Raw genomic sequence first — 9,628 nt, 5'->3', positions numbered from 1 at the left:
TGTGAATAGTATTTTAATGGAACCCTCCTCTCTTCTTCAACCTCACTTCAGCTGGGTATTGGTGTGTTTAATGAGCTGAAGGGTTCATTTAAAGCACTTATATATGTTGGGCTTGGGCCCAACTTGGGTCCGGTCTAACCTGTTAGCGTTTTTAGCCCGTTTGGCCCAACTTCGGGTCAAACCTTTAAAATTAACGCCCGGTTTTCTATTTCTAATATTTTTCTAAGGTTTTTGACTGTTTTCACTTTTTCTCGTGCGGCATTGGGCAGACTTAAACCGGTTCAACCGGTTCAGCTGTCGGTTCACGATTTTTTACGATTTTTCGTCGAAAATACATTTTCTGACTCGGAAAAACCTACTGAGTCCAAAAATCACATTTAAATCCTTAGATTCTCACTCTAATTTTTTAGAATTTAAGTTAGGCAATATTAATTACTTAATTAGACACTTTAATTAAGCTCGGTTCTTATAGTAGTCTCAAGAGACAACTTTCAATATCAAAGGACAGTGAACATGGAAAGATAGGGGGAGAAAACTCTAACTTGATGTCTTTACTTGTTCCAGTTTCGCTATCAACAACTCTCAATTTTTGCATATGTGGCTTTGCAATACTGATTAGATAATCACATTCTTCTTTGATTTGCTTAGATTAAAAAGCTAAATTTCAGTGTTTGAAAAGTGAAGACAATACAATCCATCAAATTAATGCTCCTAAAAAACATGAACATCAACCAGGATTTAAACACAATGTCATTGCATCATGTAAAGCTCACAAGCAAACTCTAAATACTAATTTAAATGCTACTATCAATCATCATGCAGCCAAAGAAAACAGAAACACAATTTGTACAATTTATTATCCTAATCTTTGAATTGAAAATATAACAAAAGAAAGGAGGATTCATCAACATGAGCTACCAGTAACTAAAGATCAAATCATAATACCACCAATTTTATTGAACAACATTCAAGGTATTACACATTGTCACAAACAAGAAAAACAGAATCACTAGGATAGGGAATAGAGCATATATCAATATAGTGAAAATAGTTTGGATTTGTTATCAAATCAGTCCAAAATTATGAGTTATTATAACTAAATGATAAACATCAAGGCTAATTATAAGTCCAATTTTTAAGTTAATAACTAATCTCTGAAAACACTTAACACATATATCATGGCATTGAATGGTAATAAGAGAGGATTAAAATTAGCTAAATTAAGACCAAAGAAAAATGTTTTCAATCATAGCACAAAATCAGGAAGAAAAAAGTAAAACATGCAATTTACATGAATAAGTGTGAGAATAGTGGATAAAATCTACTCAATTAAGCACAAGATGTACCACGAAATAGTGGTGCATCAATAACCCCCTGGCCAAAATCCTACCTAAAAACCCTACCTCGTAAAACCTAAGAATCTCGACGGAAGGAAAAACTTGTAGCATAGTAGCTCGATGAAGGAGGCTGTAGTCGGAGGAGAACACCGCCAAAGGAGATTGTCACCGGAGGAGAATATCATTGGAGGAGATCTTTGTTTCAACCTTGCTCTCACACAGTGACATCGTTTCAGTTCGCGGCACGGTAGCTCAATCGAAGATATTGTAGCTGGAGGAGAACGCGTCGCCGGAGGAGAACGCGCTGCCGGAGGAGAACATTGCCAGAGGAGATCGTCACTCGAAAGATCGTCACTAGAGGAGACAACAAGGAGAGCGTTTCAGTTCATAGCACACAATCTCGATGGAGGAGTTTCTAGTCGATCGGGGGTGAACACCGTTGAAAAGACCGTCGCCGGAGCAGATCGTCGCCGGAACAGAGCACAGTGATAACATCGTTTTTGGGTTTCAGTGGTGGCAGCGTTAGTTTCAATGTGTAGTTTTAGGGTTTTCGTCATTGAAAAAGAGTTTTAGGCCATTTCAGTGTGAAGTTTCAGGGCTTTTGTCGTTGGAGAAGAGTTTTGGGCCTTTTATTTTTTTTTAATCATGGATCTAGTTAACGGCAGTTTTAAACCGCCGAAATCACCAAAAACCGCTATTTTATGCCAATAAATTATGGCAACACCAAAAAATGCCATAATACTTAAATATTACGGTATTTTTTTAAAATCACCGTAATATAAATGCCGTTTTAAACAAGTTTTTTTTGTAGTGAGGGAGGCGACGAAAGAGGTTTCGGCGATGGTAGCGGTGTTGAGGGAGTGGCGGGACGTGGGAGAGAGGTTGAAGGAGGAAAGGAAGGAGAGAGAATATGTGGAGAGAAAGTGAGAAGAGAATGATTTTGGATTTGGATCTTGGCATCATCTACCTTCCTGTCATTTTCACAGGTTTTGCTATGCCCTAAGAATAATTAGAATTTAGAAGAAAATAGTCAAGTCAGTCTAGTTTCATCATTATTTTGATATTTTTAGAGTCAAATTTAAATTGGGTATTGATCAATTTTTTTTTTCACCGTGCTTACTAGCTTTAATTATTTTTCACTTTTACTCCTTATTTTTAGTTTTTTAGGGTAAAACCTGAACAGAACTTTAATAAATTCAATATTTTACATATTATTTTAATCAAGAATTTTGGGGATCTCAATTTATGGTATGGACTTATCTTTGTAGAGCATAAAATTCGACCATCTTAGAGTCTAGAATGATTCAAATGCTATTGGTGTGGCCACTAATATGGTCACCATGACAGTGCTAATAGTGATAATGGTGGCAAAATGGTATTGACAACAATAATGATGATAATTGGTACAAAAATTTAGAGGTAATTTTAGAATTTAAAGATTGTAAAAAGATAGAAGAAGATAGTTTAGAAATTTTGAGTGATTTTTTAAAGAAGTTAACAAAAATTTACTATTAGATATTTTTGTCAAATAAAGTTCATCTTTATATAAATATAATGTTAGTTTTGTTCTTTTATGGATAATGTTATTAATATTCTAAATATTTGTGAGTAGACATAATAGATTTTTTATCCACTTATGCAAAAATATACGTTCGCGGTTTCTTTATTACGAAAGTAAATAAGTTTTGGAATTGTCTATTATAAAAAAAACTTAAAACTAATTTTTAAAGAATTAGGGGACTATATTCAAATTTTGTCATTCTTATTAGAACCGTACAGTAAAATATGAAAATTTGCAAAATTTGGACTTGAAAGTCTGCTAATAACAAAATTTGGACTTGAAATGCTATTTTATCTTTATAGTTGATTTATTCCATTACAAATTAAAATTTGATTTTTATTTTAAAATATTAAAAATTTTCATAGTTATTTTTAATATTAAATTTTAAAATACAAAAATATTCTTAATGTAATAATTTTAAAATTACTAAAATATCTTTATAGGAGTAATTAATATTATTTGATTTATTAACAATTATAAACTTTAATTCAATATTAAAAAGATTAACATATTCTAGTTAATTTTTAAAATACCAAAACAACATTTTAACATTGATCTTGAAAAAAATTAAAATAGTTTTTTAGAGTAAAGTTTAGTTACTTGTATTAAAAATTGTAAATTTGAACTTTTGAAACAATTAAAATATTCTTATAAATAAAGTTTAAAATAACAAAACAACATTTTAAGTTTATTTTAAAAAAGACTAAAATACTATTATATAATTATTCATATAATTTGATTGTAGTAGAAATGAAAAATTTAAATTTGATTTTAGCAAGACTAAAATATCCTTTTATTAAATGACTAAGATACTCTTCAAGTTTAAGGATGTTTAATTGTATTAAAAATTAATATTTAAATTTTATTATAACAAATCTAAAATTTTAGCAGAATTCATTTTAAGAGACTATAAAAATATTTTAACATTAATTTTAAAAAGACTAATTTTTTTTTTACAAGTTTGATTGGGATTGTACAATTGTATTAGAAATTAAAAATTTTACCTATGAAAAAGACTAAAATACCTTTATATTTAATTTTTAAAAGATTAAAATAACTTTTTAGAAATTGTACATTTCAAATTTTAAAAGATTAAAATATCCTTATAATTAATATTCAAGAGAACAAAAGAACCTTGAAGGTTAATTTGGAAGAAAAACTAAAATACCATCATAGGACTAATTCATATTATTTGATTGTATTAAAAATTGAAAATTTTAATATGATTCTAAAAAGATAAAAATACTCTTGTTGAATATATTTAGAGCACTAAGTTACCCTTTAATAATTAGCATGAAAAAACTAAATTATCTTTACAAGATTAATTAAAATTGTTTGATTACATTAAAAATTAAAAAATTTAATATAATATTAAAAAGATTAAAATACCTTATACTTAACTTTTAAAAGACTAAAATACTTTTTTATAACAAAGCTTATTATTTATTTATTTTAAGTTTTAAAATAACAAAAAAATCTCTGTAATTAATTTGCATACTCATATTTTTTATTGAATTATTGGAAAAACATTAGAACATAATAATACTTTCTTTTTAAGAAAAATAAAGATTGTTGAGACTCAGATCTATACAAATAAAAATCATCAATGGTTTAACAACACAAAAATTTTCATGTAAAGTTGTAAAATACTATCCACGTCACCAAATTTTTTGTTCCTATGATAAAAACTAGGTTTGTATAATAAAAAGTTTAACATTAATTATTCAAATCAGTCTCTAAGAATTTTAAAACCAGATATTTTTGTTTTTAAAAAAATTAATAAACAAAAAAATTTTAAAATTTTTTTCGACAGATAAATTAGTCCCTGACATATTTTTTCATTTGTACTTAACAAAAAATGATGAAGTGGCACGTTTAGACGCCTACGTAATCTGTGATGTGTCACAAATAGATAAATAAATTCCCATTCTTATTAGCAGTACGACGTCGTTTTCTCTCTCACGCTCACACTACTCAACTTCGAAGCCCCCACTTCCCCATTCTCAGAATCCCTTGGAAATGCTGATTTTCTCGGCTTGAACTTCCAAGGCTTTTCGACCTTTAACTCCTCACCTTCGCCTTTGGCTTCTTCTTCTCCGTCCTCACACTTCCTCTTGATGCCGCCACCATCATCATCGTTAGTTATATTGTTGTCTACTCGCTCAGAAATGTGTTGCCGCTGCTGCTGTTGTTTAGTGTGAGAATTTTCTGCGATATGAGAGGAGGAGAATCCAAATCAGCATCTGACAGTTCTAGATCCGAGCTTGTGGATTTCGGGTTTAGAATCGTAATTGGCGGAGGAAGAAAGCTGGAAGGAGGAGGAGTAATAGGATAGGGGAGAGCGAAAACGGTGGTTAGACTTGGTGTGGCTTTTGGAGCCTCATTTCAAGAAAGGTAGGGAGAAGTTGTGAAGAGATTGAGACTTCACCAGTACCATCACCATTCGAAAAGTTTTAGGCCTTAGCTAACCTTTCGTTTGAAGGCAAACAAAACCGAAAAGAAGAAGAAAGTTGAAATTGAGCGCTATGAGTGTGAGAGAGAAGATTGGAGAGGAGTTTGAACGGTCTATAATTTTTTTATAAATACAAAACGACGATGGGGACTTATTTGTCCATCTATGTCCCCGACATGTCACGGGTCACATGAGCATCTAAACATGCCACTTCATTTTTCGTCAAGCACAAACAAAAAAAATATGCTAGGGAGTAAAGATTGATTTGTTTGTCGAAAAAAATCTTAAAAATTTTTTGCGTATTAATTTTTTTAGACTAAAATGTCAACTTTTAAAATTCTCAAAAACTGATTTAGATAATTACTCAAAATTTAAACCCCATAAATACAAAAGAGTCTTGACATTATTATTAATTTCATTACTTACCTTGATCTTTAAGATACCTAAATATACTTTTACCGTCTTAAAAAGTTCCATCAGTTTTAGTAACAAGTAGAAAGGGTTGATAACTTGATATAGTTTAATGATTAGTCAATTTTAAAGATAATTGGCGCAATTTGTATTAGAATTTAAAAGCATAAATGTACTGCTTAATTGTTTAAAAAAAATGTTATTGTTTATATAGAACACAGTTCAAAAATTTTAAAGAACTATTTGCATTAATATTAATTCATCTTTTTATTTATTAAATATTTGAGTAGTTAATATAGTAATAATCTTATATTTTTTTTCAAAAATTTTAAAAATAAAAAAAAACACATATTTTTTTATAAAAATATAAAATAAAAATTATTTTAGAAATAAAAATTTACATATCAAACTCTTCATAATCCTCGTTATATTTCAAAGTAGATGATAACCAAATAAAAAAGTATTGGGAAGTTAGATCATTTATTAATTATTTAATTTTAAATTTTAAAATTTTAAAAATTAGGATTAATATTGAAACTCATTCACACTACGTATGGTTATTTCTGAAGGGTATTTACAAATTTGATTAATTAATATTATTAATATTATTGATATTATTATTAATATTATTAATATTAATAAACGGTTACTAACCGTTTAGTACCATTTGGTTGAAGGGACACAACCTTTTAAGGATTGTGTATGTTCAAAACATTGTGTCTATTGGCTAAAGGGACACAACTCTTTAAGAGTTGTGTATGTTCAAAATATTGTATCTATTGGCAATAGAAAAGACACAACCATTTGTATACGTAACTAATCATAATTGCTATGTGCAATATGTATAAATAAGTCCTTGTTCACTATTTCAGATATGACGTACTAAGTGTACAATTTACTCAAACATTAATAGATTTTCTTTGTTCAAGAGAGTTGAGAATTTCTTACTATTGCTAATTAAGAAATTCTTAGGTTTCATTGTATCCTGGGAGAGTATTGTCATCAACCCTATAGCAACTAAGTGTGGGGACAAATATCTCTCTAAAGAAAGCGATCTAATCGTGCCTTGAAACCACTACATAAATATAAGATTTTGTCATCTTCTCATACTCATATACCCAACAATTTTAGAGAGATATTACTTGAAGATGGCACAAGATCAAAACACTACGTTCAAGGTCATGAATCAAGAGTTTGTCAAATTAGATCGCTTTGATGGAACGAACTTCAACCGTTGGAAAGACAAGATGATGTTTCTTCTTTCGATTCTCAATCTTACATATGTGATTGACCCAAAGGCTATATCAATTGCCAATGCTGCTGGAAATTCTACACTGAAAGAGGAAGAAAAGATTGTTCAATTGAAGAAGAAACGTGATGGAGATACTATTGCATGTCAAGGTCACATGTTAATTCAATCACCATTGGAGATTTGAAAATCTTTGGAAGAAAAGTACAATACTAAACGACAAGGAACAGATAAGTTTACTATGATGAAATATTTTGAATTTATTATGAATGATATTATGGATCAAATTCATGAATTACAAATCCTTGTAAGTAGATCTCGTGATCTACAAGTGGTGATCCTTGAATCATTACACGGTGAAGAATATTTTTCTAATGAATTTGATCACTTTTGTGAATTACATGGTATTGTGCATGAATCTTCCGCTCCATATACTCCGCAACAAAAATGGTTTGACGGAAAAGAAACACCGTACCTTAGTGGATATGGTTAATTCAATGTTACTAAATGCAAAATTGCCTTACAATTTGTGGGTTGAAGTATTATTGATATCATGTCATATCCATAATAAGATACCATCAAGACATGAAAAGGTTTTTCCTTATGAAATTTGGAAAGGAAGAAAACCTAATTTAAATTATCTTAAAGTGTGGGGGTGTTTAGCCTTTTATCGAGTTCCTGATCAAAAGAGAACCAAATTGAGGCCAAGAGCCATAAAAGGCACTTTTATAGGATATGCTCAAAATTTTAAAGCATATAAACATTAGACTTAGTGTCTAATGTAGTTGTTGAATCAAGAGAGGTAGAATTTATTGAAAATAAATTTATCAATTATTCAACTTCTAATTCAGAATATCCCCAAAATGATACTAATGTTCCACAAGAAATATATATGGAGTAACCGGAAAGCTATGTGCTACCCAAAAATGAAAAGAAAGTTCTTTGTATGGGCTAAAACAAGCGCCTAAATAATGGCATGATAAGTTTGATTCAGTAGTGTTATCAAATGGTTTCTCACATAATAGTGCGGATAAATGTATTTACTCAAAATTTACTAAAGATTATGGAGTAATCATTTGTTTATATGTTGATGATATGTTAATCATCGGAACAAATTTAGAAGAAATTCATATAACGAAGGAGTATCTAACTTCTAAATTCAAGATGAAGGATTTGAATGAAGTTGATACAATATTAGGCATAAAGATGCATAAGAATGAAGTTGGCTTTACTTTAAGTCAATCTCATTATATTAAAAAGGTATTGGAAAAGTTTGATCATCTCACAATTAAAGAATCCAATATGCCGTATGATCCTAATCTTAAATTAGAAGGAAACATGGGAAGACCTATAGCACAATTAGAATATGCTAGTGCTGAAGTTTAATGTATGCAATGCATTGTACTAGATCTGATATAGCATTTGCTGTGTGCAAATTATCAAGGTTTACAGGAAAGCCTAGCAATCAACATTGGAAAGCTATAACAAGAGTTCTTGGTTATCTCAAGAAAACCATAAACTTAGGATTACATTATAGTGATTATCCCGCAGTTTTAGAAGGTTATTCCGACGCAAGTTGGATTACAAATCTTAGTGACAACAAATCCACTTCAGGATGGATTTTCACCATAGGTGGTGGAGCAATAAGTTGGGCCTCAAAGAAACAAACATGTATTACACATTCTACTATGGAGGCTGAGTTTGTAGCTTTATCAGCCGCAGGTAAAGAAGCGGAATGGTTAAGAAATTTGTTATATGATATAAAGCTGTGGCCACAGCAGACGACAGCCATTTCAATCTTCTGTGATAGTGAATCAACCATGTCTCGAGCATATAATAAGGTTTATAATGGAAAGTCTAGACATATAAGTTTGAGACATGAATTTGTGAGGCAACTAATAGTTGATGGTGTAATTACCATTACTTATGTAAGATCTCAAGGAAATTTAGCAGATCCTTTGACTAAAGGTTTGTCACGAGATAAAATCAAAGAAACTACTGCTAAAATGGGATTAAAACCTATTATTGCTAAATGATGGGAACCCAACCTTATTCTAGTAGACCACTAGTTTCAAGGTTTAATGGGTAATAACAAGTTATTTAGCAATTGGAGCACTAAGATATAGGATTTAGTGCTATATATAATAAATTAGGAGGGTGAGTTTAAACTCTTAATGGAATGATAATATTATCTATCAAAAGATTCCACCTATATGAATATAAGAGTGGTGCCACTCTAATCGAGAATTTTAGAGGTTTTATTCTCGTAAATATTCATGAAACCAGGATGAGCACAATGCCATATAAGTGCTTAAAATTGTAAACTCTTGAACTTGGAGGATATAAGTAATGTGTGTGATTTTTGGTACTAGCATATGGAGTATATGTTTAATCGATTAGACACCTATTACTTCGTTAGAACTTTAAAATTTACACTAAAAGAATGTTTAATCTTAGTGACACATTCTTTATGCATATACTTGTATAATATTTAAATTTTGTAAATAGTGGGGGATTGAAGGGTATTTACAAATTTGATTAATTAATATTATTAATATTATTGATATTATTATTAATATTATTAATATTAATAAACGGTTACTAACCGTTTAGTACCA

The 9,628-nt window shown here is 30.0% G+C and overlaps 1 pseudogene; it reads left to right on the top strand.

The window, feature by feature from the left end:
- The first annotated feature begins 8,395 nt into the window (after positions 1–8,395).
- On the top strand, positions 8,396–9,046 carry LOC148581415 (secreted RxLR effector protein 161 pseudogene; annotated as a pseudogene).
- Positions 9,047–9,628: the final 582 nt, after the last annotated feature.

The sequence above is a fragment of the Arachis ipaensis genome, chromosome B10, assembly GCF_059453495.1.
Source record: "Arachis ipaensis isolate K30076 ecotype BB chromosome B10, ASM5945349v1, whole genome shotgun sequence".
NCBI classification, from domain to species: Eukaryota; Viridiplantae; Streptophyta; class Magnoliopsida; order Fabales; family Fabaceae; genus Arachis; species Arachis ipaensis.
This window is presented reverse-complemented; position numbering and strand designations above follow the sequence as displayed.